The sequence below is a fragment of the Lycium barbarum genome, chromosome 4 (genome assembly GCF_019175385.1).
Source record: "Lycium barbarum isolate Lr01 chromosome 4, ASM1917538v2, whole genome shotgun sequence".
Taxonomy (NCBI): domain Eukaryota; kingdom Viridiplantae; phylum Streptophyta; class Magnoliopsida; order Solanales; family Solanaceae; genus Lycium; species Lycium barbarum.
This window is the reverse complement of record NC_083340.1, coordinates 144,097,786-144,120,707: the sequence shown is the minus strand read 5'-3', so window position 1 is coordinate 144,120,707 and position 22,922 is coordinate 144,097,786. Positions and strand designations below refer to the sequence as shown.

General features: G+C 34.7%; 4 non-coding genes across 4 annotated transcripts; all 4 read left to right on the top strand.

Moving 5' to 3' along the window:
• Positions 1-19,379: 19,379 nt before the first annotated feature.
• Positions 19,380-19,473, top strand: LOC132639007 (small nucleolar RNA Z101). Its single transcript, XR_009582056.1, has one exon. It is a non-coding gene; the product is annotated as a small nucleolar RNA Z101 (small nucleolar RNA).
• An 879-nt stretch (positions 19,474-20,352) lies between these two features.
• LOC132639010 (small nucleolar RNA Z101) lies at positions 20,353-20,446 on the top strand. The gene has a single exon (XR_009582059.1). It is a non-coding gene; the product is annotated as a small nucleolar RNA Z101 (small nucleolar RNA).
• Positions 20,447-21,289: 843 nt separating this feature from the next.
• Positions 21,290-21,383, top strand: LOC132639008 (small nucleolar RNA Z101). Its single transcript, XR_009582057.1, has one exon. It is a non-coding gene; the product is annotated as a small nucleolar RNA Z101 (small nucleolar RNA).
• An 807-nt stretch (positions 21,384-22,190) lies between these two features.
• On the top strand, positions 22,191-22,284 carry LOC132639009 (small nucleolar RNA Z101). The gene has a single exon (XR_009582058.1). It is a non-coding gene; the product is annotated as a small nucleolar RNA Z101 (small nucleolar RNA).
• The last annotated feature ends 638 nt before the right edge of the window (positions 22,285-22,922 follow it).

Sequence of the window (22,922 nt, the reverse complement as noted above, 5' to 3'; positions counted from 1 at the left end):
TGAACTTTTCTTTTCGTACGGTATTTCTCTGAATAAAATTTTAAAATATCACTGACTAACAGCCCTATCTTGTACATTTGGCTCAACGAAGAAGATGAGTTTTAAGTAAAAGAATAATGAAGAAGGAGATTCATTAATGGTGCATGATCATGGAAGAACACCTCTCATTTAAAGTGGAAAGTTTTACAATTTTCCTGTAAATTCTACTCCAAAAGGGAAGCAGAATATCGACCAAATGGGAGCACAACATCTCACTGATAAAGCATAGTTGTGAATCAAATGACTCAGTCAGATGCTCTTGGCTTCTCAATACACTAGATGCATACTCTCTTCCTCCTCCGAATACAACGAACAAACTAAATTGGAAGTTTTAGAAAGAAGATTTTTCCATTTCATAAGTAAGGGAATGCAATCAACTATCCGACATCAATTAATGGGAACTCCAAGAAACCAACAGAATTGACCGTCTAGAAAAAGGCTAAATAGCTACTGTAACGTATCATAAATACGAAATAGTTTATCTTGAAGTTCAAAATGGCTTTTCTCCAGTAGCTAAATGGCCACGCAAATACTAATATTTCAATTTTCAAGAGCCATTGAATTCAAATTCTTACCTACCAGAATTTTATAGTGCTGGAAGATGGTAAAATAGGAGAAACTACACCAAAGTCCCTATTCATGCACTCCTCTACCTGTTTTAGGAATGACAGGTATCAGTATTCATTCTGGGATACAAATACAATCAACTTATGCACTAAATAAAAAATCACATGGGATTTTTACCTTCAAAATATAATTTGGACAAGGAAGTTCATTCCACAATGATGCTTTTTGTTTATACTAATTTGTAGTATAATCAAGGATGGCATCTTCAAAGTCTCTTTTGTAGCACTCCATCTTCCCATTTCCAATTTCGACAAATATATCTACTGTTAGGAATATAGTTGATATGCCCTAGACCCAGTCTCACATATGATGATTTGAACATACTTTTTTTTAGCGTTATTTAATATAAATATATGTCATATGATATTCTTTTATCGTACATACTTATTATCAATTGTTTGATTAAATATGATAAGATCCTTGATTAAAGTTTTGAGACTTGACATCATGATAGAGATTCTGATAATGAGAGAGTCATGTCTCTTATAACTTAATCTAAAAATGTTCTTGATCGTAGGATTACTAATTAGGATATTAGTAACCGGTTAGATCAAAATGTATGTGGTGGTCTTTATTGGATAAAGATTTGTTGATCTCATTAGCTAAATTACATATATAGATGATGCATATAGAGATATGATCATTGAACAGACTCATTGAATAATAATCCTAATGGTTATAACTACCATAAACTGTCAATAGGATATTTTCTTGAAGAATGTAATGTACTAGTTTTTCCTTTGACCTGAGATCATCATGGTTATTGACATGTTGTTTGTTGTACTTTGATACCAGACGCCTATGGACCTAGGGCGATAGTCGAAAGGATATTAGGTATGATCAAAATGGAATCTGTCATTGGTAATGAGTTGAAGCTCTATGTTGTCATGAATTGTAAATGACTAACTTAAGACCTTGGACAAGGCATTCAAGTGAAAGAAGAAAAGGGTTTCTTAGATCATTCAATAGTTGGTTATATTTTACCTGCAAGCATAGTTGATTGCCTATCAGGATTTGACAGTTGAACCATATCCTAGGGTGATTCGGAGCTATACAGACAGAGGGAAATAATATGTTATTCTTCTATGGGTTCTTGAGAGTAATTTGTATACTTCATGTTATCCGGTCATTAAGGAGCGTTGCTAGACGCCACCCTTGATTAGTATATTGATCGGATCGGTTAATTATCGGTTTAGTATTGAACCTATGGGGTCACACACTAACGAGTGTTCTAATCTTTGCTAAAGGATTAATTATTCATGTTTGATAATTAAATTATAGAATTTAGTTAGTCAAATAAATAATACTTTAGTCCAAATAGAATATTATTATATTCATTGCTAGCACATAGAATATAATTAATATTGTGAATAAATTGAATCTTGCTATTTGGAATAGTAAATAAAATTGTATCTCTTGGTTGAAATAATTATCAATGTATTTATGTGATATATATTTGATACTTATAATTAATATTTATTTATATAGAGATATGTGTAAATATTAATTAAGGACTCCTATGTAATATCTAATTTAGAATTTGAGAAACATGGGATAATTCCCATTATGTGCATGTGATCCCATTTTGCATGGGATTTGATTCTTTACCAGAAAGTCTGCAAAGTTCAAATAAGAATTGGACTTTGAGAAGAAGTCCACCTCTTGCCAACATATCATATAAAAAGGAGTTGTGGGCAACGTGAATATGCAGAGAACAAAAATATTAATACAACCTTAAAAATTCTAAGAGAACCAAGAAATTGTCTTTCTTGTTCTTATAAGTTGTGCTGAAATTCTAAGAGACTTTGAGCACAATTATTTTTATTCAATTTGTTCGAGGATTCTATTAATCAATGAGCTAATAGCAGGGATCAATCTCAGTGTGGATATACATAGGCTCTTCGCACTATCGAAAAGATTTTAAGTCAAGGCTTTCTCCAACATATTTGTCTTGGATCCATTCTTCGACATGTGAATAAATTTTAAAATACAACTAGATCTTCTTAGGATTGTTTTTGTCTTCCACTGCGTGTTATGAACACCCTATGCAATCCTTCAGTGGTATCAGAGCCTTGGTTGTTCTATATTTAAAATTTATTATTGAATCTTTGTTTATATATTTGAAGAGTACAATTATAGTATTTGCGGATTTGTCAAATTTTTTGAGAGCTTATGTGTTAATTTTATTATGAATAAAGATACATGTCAAACTAATGGTAAGTTAATTACATAAATATGAAATATTGTGCTGGATACAATACTCACCAGATACATAAGAAAGTCCATAATTGCATATGATGCCGTGATGAGAAGTTTTTTTGAAGATCATTTACCATTTTGTTCAACCCTTTATATTTGAACATATAATACGTGCTTAATAGACAATAACTTTATTATTGTTAATGATTCATGAGATGTTAATTAATAATTATATAAGGACAGATTGACATGTGATATATGAGAGTGTAGCTTAAATCAAAATTGTATGATATATATGTGAAATATATGTATGTATTCATATGGAATTTTATCTATTTGTTTAATGTTTGTTCTGTATAAAATTATGAATTATCTATTACATGTGATGTAAATTTGTTTGGAACTAAACACATAAATAATAGAACAGAAAATTAACATGCTATGATTGATTTGATCACCAAATTATTAAAAGATTGTTTTAATAAAAATACCCTTTGAATGATTAAAATTGAGTTCTTAAACAAGAAAATATAAGATATTTATTGTAAGCTATCCATCAAGATAAATACTTTTATTTATTTAATTTTGATTACAAGTAGCGGCCTGACAAGCAGGAGACTTGTAGTTCAAGAATGATTAAAATTATTTATTGCATTAAATGTATGGATGAAAAGAATTATTTAATTTGATACTAAATGTCTAGACTACACGAAAAGTATTAAATTTAATTAATTCTTTGTCGTCATGATAGTTGAACTCAACTATGTCAATAGGATCGATCTGACCACTAGGGGACTATTTGGCATAGAGAAAATTAATTTAAGGAAATTGTATAGGGATGCAATTGGTAAAAGTACCTACCTTTAAAATATGTGTGAGAAACGACTTGATTTACAAGAGGCGTTTTTTTTTTTTTTAATTTTAAGCCATCATCAAGGGTTGTGAATCCTTGATGTGGGGGGTTAGGCTTGACCCCTACCATGTCTATTTCAATGCACAAAAATATGTTACATAGTTAGAGGGGGGCGTGGACCTAAACCTCTAACTCGAAGGATAACATTGATAGCCAAAAGAGAAAGAAAAAGATTTAGCCTATACATTCCCTTATTTTCTAATAACAGTAGGTAAACTAACTTAAAAAAAAAATTACATTTATCATAACTCCTTCTCATGGAAGGAAGTTGTCATTTATCTAGTTGGATTAAACCTTTAACCTCTCTAGATATTTGAGTAGGTGTATAAAAGGTTTCTATCCCACTAGATGATGCCATTTTTGTAAAGAAATCAGCCACTTGGTTCGCCTCTCTTAGACAGTGTACTATTGTCACATTGAAGTCCTTGGCCAATCTGATAGTGTCCATTATGATCCTTTCCAGCTTCATGTTTGAAGTCTTCTTGTTGATAAGCATATTAGTTATGACTTGTGAGTCCAGTTCCATCTGGAAATGATTGAATCCATTGTTCATGGCCCATAATATTCCCTGTTTAGCAGTCTTGGCCTCTGCTTCATTATTTCTATGACATTGTATTGGTCTGGATAAGGCCATAATTACCTCTCCATTACTGTCTATAATTACAGCACCCATACCTGCCCTTCTTGAGTTCTTGATGTAGCTTCCATCCGAATTCAACTTGAATGTTCCCTCCTGTGGTTTGCTCCAATTTACTTGCTTGATTATAACTTTTGGTTTCAGTCTTTCCACCATTTCACATTTGTCAATCCAATTTCCTGATACCTTACAGCTTGGGAATTTTGTATGTATGATAGCTTGTATGTTCCAAATTGTGTTGTATTCCATTCTGTTTGTGTACATCTTTCTTTGCCTTCCATACTTACAAGAAGTCCATTCCTTCCATATTTGCCAGCAAATGATGATTGGACTGACCTGCAATATTAGTTTATGCACTCTATTGTTGGTTTTCATCTCCCACCAATTTTTTATGGTCCTTTTAATGGGACATGACTGGTGTGTTATACCAAAAGGGCCTCCTATATATTTCCATATGTGACTAGCAGCTTCACCACTAGAGAAGGTGTGCTGCATTGAGTCAATCACTGGAGTGTTACAGCAGAGACAAAGGGCACTACTTTGAATGTCAAATCTAGTTATAGCTTCATTGAAAGGGAGTCTACCATAGCATAGTCTCCAACTTAAAAAAGAGAATTTAAAAGGAAGAGATTTTTGCCATAATTTACTCATAAAGCTGTCACTAATTCTGGTTTATCTGCTAGTATTCCAAGCAGATTTATTAGAGAACTTACCATCCTCTGTGATGTCCCAGATGAGATCATCATTAAGGTCCAGGGGCCAATATCAATGTTAATGATATGCTAAATGATATCCTCAGGCAGCACATTATTAATCAAGTTAATGTCCCATGCCCTATTGGTGATAAAGTTTCTAATAGTAATCTTGTTAATATTCCCATTCAACTGCAAATGAGGTCCCTCAATAAGGGGACCTAAATCAGCCCAACCATCTAGCCAAAAAATGGAGTTTCCTTCATTAACTCTCCACTTGATGTTATGCTCAGCCTGAGATCTGGCTCAAACAAGATTTTTCCAACTCTGAGAGTTACCAGGGATCAATTTTTTTTTTTTGTAATGTGGATTCTAGAACAGTATTTAGAGATCATGAAATCAGCCCAAAGAGACTTCTGAGTTCTTAGTCTCCACCATCTCTTTATAGAAAGAGTTTTAGAGATATCACTTAATGATCTTATCCCAATACCTCCTTCCTCTTTAGGGAAACACAAGTTATACCAAGCACTCCAGTGATGCTTTCTTTTTTTTGGTGATGAACCCCAGAAAAATCTAGCAATGTGCTTCTCAATCAAATTCATGGTGTTTTTAGGGGGATTCAGAGCAGAAAGAGTGTATGTGGGCAAGGATTGTAAAACACTTTTGATGAGCACCACTTTGCCCCCAAAACTCAGCATTTTCCCTTGCCAACCCTTCATTCTTTTAACAACTTTAGTAACCATAGAATCAAAGTAGGTAATTCTTTTTCTTCCAGCATAAATAGGACAACCTAGATAGTTGAAAGGAAAAGGTTTGTCCATGAAACCAGTGCAATTTCTTATTCTGTTAATTCTATAAGGACTAGTTTAATACTAGTCAAGAAAAAACTTTTTTCTTTGTTAACCAATTGGCCCGGGCCTTCTCATAGTTGGTGATTTGCTTCATAATTAACTTAACAGATTTAGAATTGCCACTACAGAAAATGACAATGTCATCTGCATAAGCCAGGTGATTAATATGAGGACCTCTTTTATTCATTGAAAAAGGGATGAAACTCTCATGATCATTCAGTTTATTAAGAGATCTTGATAAAACCTCAGCAGCAATGATAAACAGAGAAGGGGACAAGGGATCCCCTTGCTTTAAACCTTGAGAAGAATGAAAAAATTCATGTCTTGTTCCATTAATAATTACAGTATACCAGACATTAGAGATAAGTCTGATAACTATATTTATCCATTCAGAACAAAAGCCATTTTTTTTAAAAACATCAGTTAGAAAGGACCATGGTAGCCTGTCATAAGCTTTGGCCATATCAAGTTTTAAAACAAGATTACCACCCTTATTAGGCTTTGAAATGTCATGAATAATTTTTTGAGCCAACATAACATTTTCAGTAATAAGTCTGCCAGATACAAAACCACTCTGATTATTAGAAATCAGGTTACTAAGCAAGGGGTTTAATCTTTTGGAGACTATTTTGGAAATAATTTTGTTGGTAAAATTACTAAGACTGATAGGTCTATAATCACTAAATTTTGATGGAGAATCCACTTTAGGAATTAAAGCTAGGCAGGTATGAGTATAGAATTTGGTAAGGTTCTTACCTTTGAAGAAATCAGTAATAAAATTAATCAAATCAATTTTAATAACATCCCAGCAAAATTGGAAGAACATACCATCTATCCATCTAGACCTGCACTGCTTTCTGTACTCATGTTAAAGATTGCTGCTTTAATTTCTGCTTCCTCGGGAATTTGAATAAGCATCTGATTTTCCTTAGCATCAATCATATTAGGGATGCAGTTTAAGAGAGATTCTCTACTTCTTGTAACTTGGTTAAGGTTGAAAAAATTCTTGAAATGCCTGGTAGCAGCCTTGGCAATCCTGTCTTCACCTTATATCCAGTTACCTCTGTGATTCTTAATTCTATAGAGGTGAAGTCTTCTTCTTCTCTCTCTGAGAATTTTATGGAAATAGTTGGTGTTACAATCCCCTTCCTTAAACCAGTTGGTTCTGGCCTTCTGTTTCATTAAAGAGTCTTGTAATCCCATCCATTTAATGTACTCAGCATATCCTTTGTTGAGTTCTTACCTGTCTTGAGGACTATTATTGTTGAGGTCTAAATCTTCTAAAATAAGCATTTTGGCCTCCCAGGAGTTAACTTGTTCATGGATGTCCCCTATAGAATCTCTAGACCATTGACTTAGTCTTCTACTCAACAGTTTCAGTTTGGTCTACAGCTTCCACATAGGATTTCCTTCCACTTGTGTACTCCAAGTTTGCTCAACTATTTGTAAAAAATCAGGCTGTTTGACCCAGAGATTCAGAAATCTAAAGTAAGCTATATGCTGACTGTGATCATTGTAACACTTTAACAAAAGTGGTCTATGGTCCGAGCCAGTTCTAGCAAGGTGTTTTACACAGTTGTGATTATACCGTTGTACCCATTCATCATTGACTAAAATTTTGTCTAGCCTTTTCCATATTCTTTTTCTCGGACTTCTATTGTTGCACCATGTGAAATTTGGCCCTGAAAAACCCAAGTCAGTCATGCCTACAGTCTCCATAGTGCTAATAAAGTCAAGGCTTTTATAAGCTCTATGAGGTTTGCCTCCAATTTTCTCAGCAGCATCCATTATGACATTGAAGTTCCCACCTATACACCAAGGACCATCAATGTTATTGGTAAGGTTGTCTATGCAGTCCCATAGATTCCTTCTCTCATTAGTAGAACATTTGGCATATATAGTAGTAACAAAGGTGCCAGAGTCATTTTGATTTTCCTTGAGCTTAATAGTAAGATGTTGCTCATGATCTTCCACAATTTCTGAATCATCTAAGTAGTTACAAAAACACCAAATTTTCCCATTGCTATTAGAGAAGCAGTGATGAAAACCCAAAAATCTTTTGCAACCATTGATTTTGTTTTTATCCACAAATGGTTCAAGTACAGCTACAAAAACCACTTTGTTAATGTTGATGAGTTTTTTGAGTCTGTGAATAGCCTTCTTGGACCTCACACCCCTAATGTTCCAAAATATTGTACTAATCATTAGAATGGGGGTTTGGGGCTTTTGTCTGACCCTTTGGTCTTTTTGTGGAGGTTTGTTTTTTTAGTCTGTTTATCATCCTTTTTCCCTTTCTGTGGTTCTCCCTTTTTTGTAGTGGTTCCTTTTTGTTCTTTCCCTATATGCTCTTTATCCCTTTCTTTGATAGTCTTGTTGCTGTCATTCTGATCCTGTATATCCCCTCCTTTTTCTTTGTTATCCTGAATTTTAGGATTTTCAGTAACTATAATTTGATCTTTTTCCTTCTCCTCTTCATTCTTCTCCTCATTCTGTCTACTGCATCAAGTACTATCACAGTTTAGGTCTAGATAAAGACTAATAGCCTTTTGCTTGTTTTCCCCTTCTGTAATACTCTTTTTCTGATTTTGAGAATCATGTACTTCACTGCTATTTTTGTTATCTTGTTCTTGAGATTCTTTTTCTCTTTCTTCCTAGATGATGTCCTCTTGAGTCTTGCTGTTGGATTGCATTTCTTCTACTTCTTTTTCCCCATTTTCTTTGTCCCTCACAGGATCTTCCTCTATTTTTGAGACAGTTTGTATGGTTCTTTTGTATCTCTTAACATTGTTGATTGGAGCAACAGCTTTGAATAATACAATGTTTTTCTTTTGGTGCATCTTCTTCTTTTTGTTTTTCCTGGCTTTGTAGATCTTTTTCTCCTGATCTTTTATTTCCTCCTGCTCCTTTTCCCAAGCTTCTTATTTCTGTAAACTGCTTTCATTGTTGTTGGTCTCATTGTTATTCTCCTCCATCACCTCTTTTTGTTTGTCTTTGTGAACTGAGGGCTTATTCTTCTTCTTTTTGTTCCTGCTAACCTCAATAAACTCTTCTATTTGTTCCTCTTCTTTGCTCATGTTGTCATTCTTTTTTTCCATATCCCCGTTTCCTTTAAAATCCTCAAGTTCTTCTTCTTTTTGCTCTTCTCCATTCTTTTCAGCTGTACCATTCTGGTTCAAAGTAGAGGCATCTTTTTTGTTGTTATCCCTTAGCAATATTCTACATTCCATCATGTAATGTCCCAATTTTTTGCAGTGTCTACAGTATTTTGGGATACCTTCATATTCAATTTTTTGAGTAAACCCAGTTTGAGGTGCCTTATCATGTTGTAAACCAATATAGATACTATCTGGCAAAGCTTTCAATAGATCAATTTCCACCCTTATTTTAGCCATACTAGGTCTAGTACGAGAAATGGTGGCAGCATCTAGAGATGAAGAAGTACCTATAGATTGAACAATTTGACTTAGATAATTCCAGTTGTGGAGATGAAATGGTAAACCTGGTAGTAGTACCCAAGCCGGAGCAATTAGAAGATCCACCTCCGGTTTGAAGTCCGGTGACTATTTATGCAACCACATCTGCATTCCATCGATTTCAATTACTCTTCTGAACTAGACCGTCTTGAAATCTTCTTGATTTACCAGTTGGATGAAAACATTGAAGTTATCGAAAACCCCTATTGTCGCAGTTCCTTTAAGCTTAATCTTCTCTTTGAATTGAGATCGAATTTTGTCGATTTGGGGTCTAGCTTTGAGGAATTCTCCTACTAGTGTATATCTGCAATTCTCCGCCATTTGACCATAATAATTGTCATACCCCATTTTAACCGGGTTAAAGTAGAGTACAACATATTGGTGATTCCTCTTTGCTTAAAATTAAGGAGTCGCCACCTAATTATTTACGGTGAATTAGGACACCTAAAGTTAATTAAAGTAATTTATCTAAAGTTGATTTTAAAGTCTACGAAACCAAATGATTCTAGGTAAGGGTTCAATTAGTCTAAAGGGAAGGTATTAGGCACCCTTTAAGACCCATTAACAATGGTTAACCGATCGGACTTATGATTAGTTAGGCTAAGTGTAAGTATAGTACTATAGAAAAAACGTAGCTTTGTAAATGTGGCTAAAGTTATAGATAGACCTGCAAGAATGCTATTTAAAAGAGGACTTGTAGAAAAACAATTATTTGTATAAAAGAAGATTTTGAATGCTATTTAAAAGTAAGAATCACAAAAGACTATTAGCTCAATATAGACTATGTAAGGATTATTTTAGCAAATATATGTTTCAAACGTAAAAAATTAAAAAAAATAAAAAAAAGAGCTAAAGTGAAGAAGTTATCCACAGAACTAGCTTGCCTTTTATTTCTTCAAAACAAGCTAACATTAGCGTATAATTTATGATGTTTTGAAAATCCTAAGATGGTAAGAATGAAAAATAATTCCTTTAAACCAAGAATGTGTAGGCATGCTATTTGAATGTCAATTATTCTAACATAAAAGAATATTATAGATGTCATAAATAATATAACATAAAAAGGGAATGATGTCTACAGAGCTAATAATCAGTTTTTTCACTATACTACCCATTATGCTAGAGCTAGCCTACTAATTCACTAGAATTCACCTAAATTAGAAAAAAAACAAAATAAGATGAGATGTTAGTCATACAAAGCAGAAAAAATACATAACAATAAAAATAAGGAAGAGAGGAAAAGGTCAAATGGATCTGGCCCATTTATTAAGGCCCAACTGCTGCAAATTATTCACGTTATTGGGCTTAAGCCCAATAAATTTCTTTACATTGCTGTTGTGGGCTATCCCTGTTTATTGGGCTTTGGTCCAGATTTTTTATTGCTGCTGCGGACAGAACTGATAGGCTGACTCGAGAAGAAGAATTTTGTTGGGCTTTGGCCCAACATCGAATGCGGAGATGACGAGTCCCTTGGGCTCGTATACGAGATGTCATGCATAAAAAATGGAAAGAAAAGGATTAGTATATAATCGATGAATAAGATTAAACACGTAAAATATACACTCAGAACAAATCAGTAGATTATGTATATAATGCGTATAGTCAAGTATATCTCATGTATACACATTCATAAAGATGTATAGAGGGTATCCAATGTAAGCATATTCATGAGAATATGGGATCTTCCTAACTATCCAACAAGCATATTCCTCCAACAAAAATAGAGTCGAACATAGAGGTATACTTCACAAATTTGAGTCACATATTAAGGCTGGCAGAAATAGCCAGTATGTTTAAAAGATAGCTAGATTGATGGAAATATAAAAACATCTAACCACTTGAATTCAATCGAACCAGATCCTATTTTTTAGACCAAACAATGATGTATGAAAAATACACAAATTAGACTTCTAAATATAATCCCGTCAGTAGCTAATAAAGTTCTTGCTCCAGATTCATTCTAAGACTACAAACAGTAAGATTAATGTCTTAAACAGCCTTTGTCGCATGCGCAACACAATTTATAATCAGATATCTTAACAACATTAACAAGCAAGAACTTGACCAAATAGAAAGTGAAGCTAAAAAAAAATGGCTAAAGTGCAACAGCAGGTGCATTGTTTTGCACCATCAGAATGCAGTCTCTCAATTGCATTTAGAATTTGAAATTCCCCTCAAAGTGTAATCTTTGTTTTATCAAAGTAATACTACATTCACAGCAAACAACAAGCAGGCACAGTTTAAAGTAGACTAGCTGATCCTTTCCAAAAATGCACAAATTATTATGCTGAAATGATGATTAAAATGCAGCCAGAAAGCCTCAAATTCAGCAGACCACAACAATAGCAGCAAGGCAAGAACTATGCAGGTGACAATCTTGTCCCAACTAAATGTCAACAAATAGAGGAATTGGAGACTAGATAGGACTGATGTTTAATTAAAACAGAAGAACAGAGAAACCTATTAATAGCCAACATTGTTACTATACTTAGGCCAATGAACATATGAGAGGAATCTGACTATTAAAGTTATCTTAGATGACAATATGCTTGCCAAACATAAGTATCTTAGATGGCCAAAGTCAATTTCAATCTATTTGCTTGAAAGATATTAGAGCAGATAAGAAATGTGGGCTTAACTAATCTAACTATCAGTGATCCTTGTTAAAATATTAAGACAGATCCTAGTAACTTAGACCAAACAAGGTTTACATGAGGCAGTGACAAACCATAAATGGAGATGCCTGGTATTTCAACTAACAGAAACAGTATCAAGGGGGTACTAACTTAATTGAACACAATTGCACTTATAGAGTTTATACATGAATTATGGTAGATGACATATACTATCATACTTGCACACTAGGATAAGAATCATTCTGGTTTTGACTAGGAAAAAGCCAAGGTATCAAACTTGTTTCGAATATGTGCAGGCTGCTAGGTCAAGCTGACAGACTCTGAGATCAGACAAATGAATTGTTGACTTCATGGATTCGACAACTACTATAATGCAGAAGTTTAAGCATAATCTAAGTGTGACAACAAAGCAGTGGTTAAGCAGTTTTAGAACATAGACACGCAAATAAGTAATCCCAGGCAATTCAGATGAGAAGACTAAGAAAGGCTATTCGAGATAAACTGCTGAGATGCCAACAGTTAGACAAAACATTTAGGTAAGCAGGATTAGTATTATTTCTTTTTTTTTGACATTTTCAGATTTTGATTAAGAGTCAAACATGTGGAATGATAACATAGTCTCATATTATTCAAATTTACAGGGAAAGACTAACACGCACAGATTCAAGAGGGCAGGGAAGTAAACAGTGTTGGGTAAACCACAAAGCGATGATCACACACGTACATAGATATCAAGTTACATGAATTGAATCAACATGAGTTTGATTGAAGAATACACTGACTTTAAACACCAAAATCACCTTAAACGAAAACCAACAAATGACTAAACTAATCTAAACAGGTCCAAACAAACATGACTATGTCAAATTAGAGATCAAACACCATCATCATAATCATCCCCAAGTAAACTCGTACGAACATCTAAACGCCAACAAAACTGAAATTAAACTAAACTAAAATTAAGACCTAAACAAATAGATTCTGTCAACTTCTAAACTGCAAAACCCGAACTAAATTAAGACACAATCATACAAACATCATTAGAACCAAAATCAAACCAACCAATCCTGAACATGCTCGATACTACAAGTCATAAACTAAGATTCAACCTAATGAAACAAGGATGCGTGAACATGTAACCACTTCTTAACCTACTAAACTGAAATTAAACTACTTAAAGAAAGATCGTTTACCTTCTTCGAGTGCAGTGAACTAGGCTCGATCCACAGATTTACACTCGAACAGATTCGAATCCCAGTTCGAAACGAATCCGAAAGTTTTCATGTGAGAACATGTTTAAGAACGGGTAAAAATGATTTATCAAATGGTATGAAGTTTGGAGTAGGCTACTGATCAAAAAAATCTCTGAAAACGTTGAGTAATTCCCGGCTAAAGTTCACCGGAAAGAAAATTAAATTTGGAAGATGGTGGGTATCTCTCAAAACACTGAATCCCTCTTTCTTTTAAGATTCAATTCGCACCCCCTTTATAGGGTTTCGTTTGGTTTAAGAAAGAGAGAGAGAGAGAGAGGGAGGAGCGTAGGTGGTGGGGTGAAAAAATGATGAAGGGGAGCGGAGTGCGGCGGTGAGTGGAGGAGTGGGGTAGCGGCGGTGATGATAAAAAGGATAAAAAGAAAGTGAGGTAGGGTAGAGGTGGAGCGTGTGGCGGTGAGTGGAGGGAGCGTAGTGGTAGGGTAGAGAGAGGAGTGAGGTGGGGGGGCGGCGGTGTGAAGAGGAAAAGAAAAAGGAGGAGAGGGAATGAGGGAAAGGGAATGATGATGAAGGAGGCGGAAAAGAATAAGAGAAAGAGAGAGAATAGGTTTAGGGGAAGAAAAGCAAAATGGGTCGGGTCGGGTATTTTTTGGGCTGGATCGGGTGAAAGGTAACGTGGGCTGGTTAAAAATAGTGGTAATGGGCTGGTTGAATTAATTAGAATATGGGCTAATAGTTTGGCTGAAAATTGTTGATCATCCCTCCTCGATCTTAATTATTCTTGGGCTTCTAATTTAATAACTAGTACACTTATATTGTGTTAATTAATGATTAATATGTAGAAAAATAAAAGACTTGATAAAGTATAATTAATTTAACGAATACAAAAATCCGAAAATAAAATGATGACAAACCATTTAAAATTTGTGATAAAGTAATACTAGTAATGTTAGATAGTAAAAAATAGTGAAAATTAATAATAGTGAAAATAAAGTGTTTAGCTCGTCAATGAATTTAGAAGTTCCAATAAATAAATTGAAATAAAGGAGGGACAAAATTGGGTGTCAACAATAATCATCTGCCTGAAAGAGTACGGCTGGTTTTCCGTTGTGATTAGATTGAATAGCCTTTATTTGTGCCCTTTCTTGACAAACAGAATTCTGATTTGGGGTTGTTGACGGAGCCATGATTCGTTCAGCGTAGGAGATTTTTGCTAGAATTCCATCTGTGTTTAGGTTTGGTTCCCCAAGGGGAATATTTCCCCCTGCAGAACTCCCAGAAGTGAGCCTTTCGGCTGCTCCATTGAGGTGGAGAGTGAGCTCACTTGCCAAGATAAGACCGTTAATAGCCGTTGATAGAAATTATTTTATGAGAGAGAAGAGAGAGAAATTTATTTCCAAGAGGCTCACATATGTTGTTGGAGGATTCCTTACTACACTAAAGAAATGAAGATTTCTTAATACTATAATAAGGGCACATAGTTTCAACTATTCAGTGGAGATATCATTTATATAAAAGTCCATATTTTTAATTATAATGTGTAAATATGTTCTTATATTGTTGTCTTTGCTTTTCTATTTTAGATTTCTCAATATGTCAGCTATATCACTGTGCGGTATACTTGATGCCAACAAGTTGGTAGGACCAAACTTTGAAGACTGATATAGAAATTTGAGAATTGTTCTCATGCATGAAAAGCTTATCGATGTGATCGATAAACCTGAAAAGGAAGTCCCAGCTGAGGATGATGCTGAGGGCACCATGTATTATCAGAAATACATGGAAGACTGTCTTACTGCTAAATGCATCATTCTCGCTTCTATGAATTTTGAACTCCAGAGGAAACATCAAGATATGGAGCCACTTGCTATTATTAAACATCTTAAGAAGATGTTTGGTACACAGAGTAGGACAGTTAGATACCAGTTGTCTAAGGCTTTGTTTGGATCCAAGTTGACTGCAAATTCTCCAATTGGACCCATTCAATCATATGATTGATCTTATTGAAGAACTAGAAAAATTGGGGTGCAAACTTGGAAAAGAGCTTTCTCAAGATTTGATCTTGCAGTCACTATCTGAGTCCTTTTCACAATTCGTTATTAATTTCAATATACATAAAATGGATTCTGATCTTCATGAGATGCTTAACATGTTAATTGATTATGAGAATCAACTTGCATCTGAGAAAAAGAAAGGACTTGTAATGCTGGTTGGTAACTCTTCTAAAAGGAAGGATAAAGGTAAGATGAAACCCAAAAAGAAGCCTACTGCGCCTAGGGGTGGTGTGACCAAACCCAAAATTAAAGAAGGAAAAACTAACCAATCTGAGGCAGAGTGTTTCCACTACAAAAAGAGAGGACATTGGCAGAGAAATTGCAAAGGGTATCTTGCAACTCTGAATGACAAGAAACAAGGTGAGAATTTAATGAAAAATGTTTTCATGATTTCTTTAACTACTATTGATTCTTCACTGTGGGTATTAGATACTGGCTGTTGCTTTAACATCTACAATATGTTGCAGGGGCTCCAGATAAATAGGAAGTTGAGAAAGGAAAAGTTAACCTGCAAGTGGGAAATGGTGCAACAGTTGTGGCCTTAGCTGTAGGATCAATTTCTTTGATAATGCCTACGGGCGAAACACTTTTATTAGAAGATTGTTATTATGTTCCTAAATTTGTTGCGAACATAACTTCAGTTTCTTTGCTGGACAAGCGTGGTTTTCACGTTGTTATAAAGAATGGCATTTGCACTATTTTTCATGGTAATGATTTATATGTGAATGTTTGTCTACAACGTGGTATTTATGTCTTATCCAATGCGACTGCTAATTCGATTATGCATGTCTCTAGTATTAAGAGAAAAAAAGATAGTTAAGTGAATCATATATACCTTTGGTATTGTAGGCTTGGTCATATTGGCGGAAAAAAATTAACAAGTTGTACAAGAAAGGTTACCTTGACAAGTATGATTTTGAATCATACCCAACTTGCGAATCTTGTCTCAAAGGAAACATGACCAAATCTCCATTTATTGAAAGTGGAGAGAGAGCTTCTGAATTATTGGGCCTAATTCATACAGATGTTTGTGGACCAATGAAAATTCAAGCTTGAGGTGGCTATTCTTACTTCATTACATTCACTGATAATATGTCGAGATATGGATTTGTGTATCTTATGAGACACAAATTTGAATCTTTTGAAATGTTCAAAAGATTTCACAGTGAAGTTGAGAAACAGACTAGTAAAAGTATCAAGTACTGAGGTCTAATAGAGGTGGAGAATATCTCAGTGATGATTTTACTAAATATCTCAAAGAAAATGGCATTCTCTCACAATGGACACCTCTTGGAACACCACAACAAAATGGTGTGTCAGAAAGAAGGAATTGAACCTTATTAGATATGGTGAGATCCATGATGGGTTTCACTGATCTTCCAATGAACTTATGGGGATATTCTTTAGAAGCAACAACATATTTACTAATTAAAGTTCAGACTAAGTCAGTCTCTACAATACCATATGAGAGATGGAAAGGATGGAAGCCTAACCTTAAACATATAAAAGTTTGGGGTTCAAAACGTATAAAAGTTTGGGGTTCTCCAGCTTACGTTAAAAGACTACAATATGATAAACTTGACTCAAGATCTGATAAAGTGTAGATTCATTGGGTATCCCCAAGAGACTATGGGATACTATTTCTATCACCCCTCTAACCATAAAGTGTTTGTGGCAAGAGGAGCAACTTTTTTGTAAAAGGAATTTCTTTTAGAAAGAAATGATGGTCAGGAAATAGAATTTGATGAAGCTCAAGAAACTAATGTTGCAACACAAGATCTAGAAGATGAGATACAAGTTGATGAACCTTAATTGGATGTGTTGAACTAGTTCCAAACCAAGTCGAACAACCAGATCCAATACAAGGTGAACAAGTTGTACACGAACCTCTTAGGAAGTCTACACGACAATATCATGCACCAAATAGGTTGAATCTAATGGCACAAGATGATGTTTTAGATGGGATCGATCATAATGACAATGATCCTAAGACTTATGAAGAGGCAATACAAAGTTCTGACTATGAGAAATGGCAAATAGCCATGGAATCCATGAAGGTCAATAAAGTATGGACTCTAGTTGAACCTTAAAAGGATATAAAACCTATTAGTTGTAAATGGGTTTTGAAGAAAAAGATTGGAGCAGACGAAAAGGTAGACACCTATAAAGCCCGACTTGTTGCCAAGGGATATTGTCAAAAAGAAGGAATAGATTATGACGAGACTTTCTCTCCCGTGACAATGCTCAAATCAATTCGGATGTTGCTTGCTATAACAACATACTATGATTATGAAATATGACAAATGGATGTGAAAACAGCTTTCCTTTAATGGTGAGTTGGAAGAGGATGTGTACATGACACTAACCTAAAGGTTTCATATCCACATCTGATCATAATAAAATTTGCAAGCTACAAAAGTCCATTTATGGACTAAAGCAAGCTTCTCAAAGTTGGAACATACGCTTAAACAAGACAATTGAAAAGTTCAATTTTGTTAGATGTGAAGAAGAACCTTGTGTACGAAAGGGTTAGTGGGAGAACAACTATTTTCTTTGAAATATAAAAGATATGTAAGATAATTAAACCAAATATCACATAAAAATGCCAAAGACTAACCAAATCACGAAAGCACGTCACACCAACTTCATTAAGCGTAGGGAGTGACTTTTGAGCAATTAAACTTCGATCTGGATAGTGGAAGAACCGTGAAAGCCGCTTAACCATAAGTTTGTGATTTTTCCATCTTTTTTCAAGCTCCCTCATCTTAACGTCACTATCCTTCTCACTCAAAGAAGGGAGAACCTAAAAAAGAATGCAAACACAGATAGGAAACTTGAATAGGACAAAATGAGCAATGAGAATGCATTGTGCTAACTCAACAAGTATTTTAGATGGATTTGCACCATTTCACTATTAGGGATCAACATACCTTTACATGTGAGTTTGTGTTGGAAAAATGAAGTATGAGTTACTTCCACAAGTAAATCACCTCAATGACATAGGAACTAGGTCCATACATATGTTTTGTTCAAAAATTTAATGAATTCTGAATTTTGTGAAAATTGTCAGGGCAAGATTTAATCCACTTAGTGCATTAGAAGTTAATAAACATTATGAGCCCACACTAATACTATCAACAAAACTTCAACCCCCATGAGCCGTATAAGGCTACTTTGGTATAGAGAAAATCTTATAGCCAATGGTTCTTGCTGTAGAATGGATATATTCTTCAAAAACTTTCTTATATTTCTCATATAGCTGCTGAGAGTAATCACGAGGGGATTCTGTGTACACATAATTTAGATGGTGATGTACTTCAAATTAAGCATAATCCAAAAAGAAGTACCAACCAAAGGGATGAAAAGTTTAAAGCAGCAAACATGATTTAGAAAGAAAAAAAAGGAACTCTAAGCACAAAGAATGTTATGGATACGTGTAGATCATCGTGTACTCTTCAGAGGCAAATAATGTATCTTCAGGCGCAAGCACTGATGACAAACTTTTCATAGCTTTTACAAAATTTGTGATTTCTTCCTCCTCAAAGTCCTCACATCCTTCCTCCAACTTGATAGGCTCCTCAACGCCCATTGTTTCATCCAAGAATTTCTTTAATTTTGGGATTCCATTCTCTATGGTCTCCCATCCTTTCTCCAACTTGATAGACTCCATCTTGTCCTCCGACTCTATCTCCGCCTCCGACTCCATATGCTCCATCTCATCCTCCCCAGTAACTCTTCTTCTAACCACCGTCTGCGTATGAGCAATTGAAAATCCCACATCAGCTTATCAAGAAAGAAACGCCAGGTTAACGGAACACAAAAGTATAAAAATAATTTGTAAAATTCAATCACACTCCAAGCAGTAAACTATTAAGAATATTGTCACTATTTAAGTTTCAAACAAAAACAATTCTGATCACATGCTGCAGGCACAGAAATACATATTATGATGTAAAGTGTGAATCCCCACATGTTTTGATTATTAATCAATTGATCCTCGATTAAATGTCATTTTTTGTTTATTCTTTGTTTAAAAAATTAAAGTTTTTTGGGCATATGATGAAATCTTTTATATCGTATATGGGTAATTTGCGTCTAAATTTTTCATTGATGTTATCACCTTGGAGACCTGATGCCCTTTAAATTATTTCCTCTATATTTGTTTCATTTATAGTTTAGATAGTAAACTGTCTTTTAGAGATTTAGAAATTAGTATATAAATAGACACCAACATCAGCTTTTTCAAAAAACTTCACAGCAACTTGCATTTGGCTATATCCTTCTATTTTTAATCAGTGACTACATTTACTGGCATTAAAAAAAGTTTTGCCCTGCCCGTTTAAAATTTTCAAAATACAAGTTTTGCCCCGCCCTGCCTATTAAGTGTTTGCCCAGGTCGGCCCTGCCCGGCCCCAATTGCCATCCCTAATCAACGTGTACTCTTCAGAGGTGAATAATGTATCTTCAGGTGCAAGCACTAATAACAAACTTTTCATGGCTTAAACAAAATTTGTGATTTCTTCCTCCTATAAGTCCTCACATCCTACGTCTAACTTGATAGGCTCCTCATCATCCATTGTTTCATCCAAGAATTTCTTTAGTTTTGTGATTCTCTTCTCTATGGTCTCCCAACCTTTCTCCAACTTGGTAGGCTCCATCTTGTCCTCCGACTCCATCTCGTCCGCCGACCCCATAGGCTCCATCTCGTCCTCTCCGGTAACACTTCTTCTAACCACCGTCTGCATATGAGCAACTGAAAACCCCATGTCAGCTTATCAAGAAAGAAACGCCACGTTAACAGAACACAAAAGTATAAAACTAATTTGTAAAATCCAATCACACTCCAAGCAATAAACTATTAATAATATTGTAGCTATTTAAGTTTCAAACAGAAACAATTCTGATCACATGCTGCAGACACTGAAATATATTTTATGATGTAAAGTGTGAATCCCGACAGGTTGTGGTCATTGTAAAAGTCATTTTTTGTTTATTCTTTGTTTAAAAAAAATTGAAGTTTTATGTGCATATGCTGAAATCTTTTATATCGTATATGGGTAATTTGCGACTGAATTTTTCATTGATGTCATCACCCTGGAGACCTGATGCCCTTTAAATTATTTCATCTATATTTGTTTCTTTTGTAGTTTTGATAGTAAACTGTCTTTTAGGGATTTAGAAATTAGTATATAAATAGGCACCAACATCAGCTATTTGAGAAACTTCACTGCAGCTCGCGTTTGGCTATATCCTTCTTTTTTTAATCCGTGCCTATGTTTACTGGCATTAAAAAAAGTTTTGCCCTGCCCCGTTTAAAATTTTCAAAAAAACAAGTTTGCCCTGCCCTGCCGTATTAAGTGTTTGCCTAGCTCCGCCCTGCTTGGCCCCAATTGCCATCCTTAATCACCGTGTACTCTTCAGAGGTGAATAATGTATCTTCAGGCGCAAGCACTCATAACAAACTTTTCATGGCTTTCACAAAATTTGTGAGTTCTTCCTCCTCTAAGTCCTCACATCCTTCGTCCAACTTGATAGGCTCCTCATCGTCCATTGTTTCATCTAAGAATTTCTTTAATTTTGTGATTCCCTTCTCTATGGTCTCCCATCCTTTCTCCAACTAGATAGGCTTCATCTTGTCCTCCGACTCCATAAGCTCTATCTCGCCGGTAACTCTTCTTCGAACCACCGTCTACATATGAGCAATTGAAAACCCTACATCAGCTTATCAAGAAAGAAACGCCACGCTAACAAAACACAAAGTATAAAACTAATTTGTAAAATCCAATCACTCTCCAAGCAGTAAATTATTAAGAATATTGTCACTATTTAAGTTTCAAACAGAAACAATTCTGCTCACATGCTGCAAGCACTGAAATACATATGATGTAAAGTGTGAATCCCCACAGTTTCTGATCATTGTAAGAGTCATTTTTTGTTTAAAAAAAAAATTAAAGTTTTATGGGCATATGATGAAATCTTTTATATCGTATATGGGTAATTTGCGTCTGAATTTTTCATTGATGTTATCGCCTTGTAGACCTGATGCCCTTTAAATTATTTGCTCTAAATTTGTTTCTTTCGTAGTTTTGATAGTAAACTTCATTTAGGGATTTAGAAATTAGTATATAAATAGACACCAACATCAGTTATTTCAGAAACATCACAGCAGCTCGCGTTTGGCTATATCCTTCTTTTTTTAATCAGTGACTACGTTTACTGGCATTAAAAAAAGTTTTGCCCTGCCCCGTTTAAAATTTTCAAAAATCAAGTTTTGCCCCGCCCGGCCCGGCCCGGCCCCAATTGCTATCCCTAATCATCGTGTACTCTTCAGAGGTGAATAATGTATCTTGAGGCGCAAGCACTCATAACAAACTCTTCATGGCTTTCACAAAATTTGCGATTTCTTCCTCCTCTAAGTCATCACATCCTTTGTCCAACTTGATAGGCTCCTCATCGTCCATTGTTTCATCCAAGAATTTCTTCAACTTTGTGATTCCCTTCTCCATGGTCTCCCATCCTTTCTCCGACTTGATAGGCTTCATCTGGTCCTCTGACTCCATCTCGTCCTCCGACTCCATAGACTCCATCTCGTCCTCTCCGATAACTCTTCTTCTAACCACCGTTTGCATATGAGCAATTGGAAACCCCACGTCAGCTTATCAAGAAAGAAACGCCACCTTAACAAAACAAAAAAGTATAAAATTAATTTGTAAAATCCAATCACACTCCAAGCAGTAAACTATTATGAATATTGTAACTATTTAAGTTTCAAACAGAAACAATTCTGATCACATGTTGCAGACAACAACTACAACTACAACTACAACAATACCTCAAACACTGAAATAATTAAAGTTTTATGGGCATATGATGAGATCTTTTATATCGTAAAAGGTTAATTTGCGTCTGAATTTTTCATTGATGTTATAACCTTGGAGAACTGATGCCTTTTAAATTATTTTCTCTATATCTGTTTCTTTTGTTGTAAACTGTCTTTTAGGGATTTAGAAATTATATAAATAGACATCATCATCAGCTATTTCAGAAAGCTATCTCTATCTTTTTTTAGCCAGTGACTATGTTTACTAGAATTAAAAAAGGACAGAAATGGTCAAAGAGCTTTTATTGGTATTTTATTGAATTTTGTTGAGCTTGATTGTTGAAGAACGCGTCGAGTTTATTGATGGGATAATTTTAATAATATGGAGTCCAACATAATATTCACGTAGCTATTTTTTTAATTTAATCTGCATAGCCAACTTTTTTGTGCAACAGTGTTTATACACACTATAAACAACATTATACACTTATTATAGACTATGTATTAACCTTTTTAATGTATAAAAGTACATTCGGGTAATATTGGAAATATGGGCCGGTTTGGGTAAATACTTTCTTCAAATAGACATGGAATATTATTTTCCCTTTATTGATTGGTGAAAGTTTGGGTTGATCTAACCATTGCAATTTTTTTAAAGTGATAATAGAATCTTGGATATTTGGAGTTTGTATTAATTTTGAAGAGATGTGTTGGTAAATATTTCAAATATTCATCTTGATATGTTTGAAACAGGTCAGAATTTAACTTTA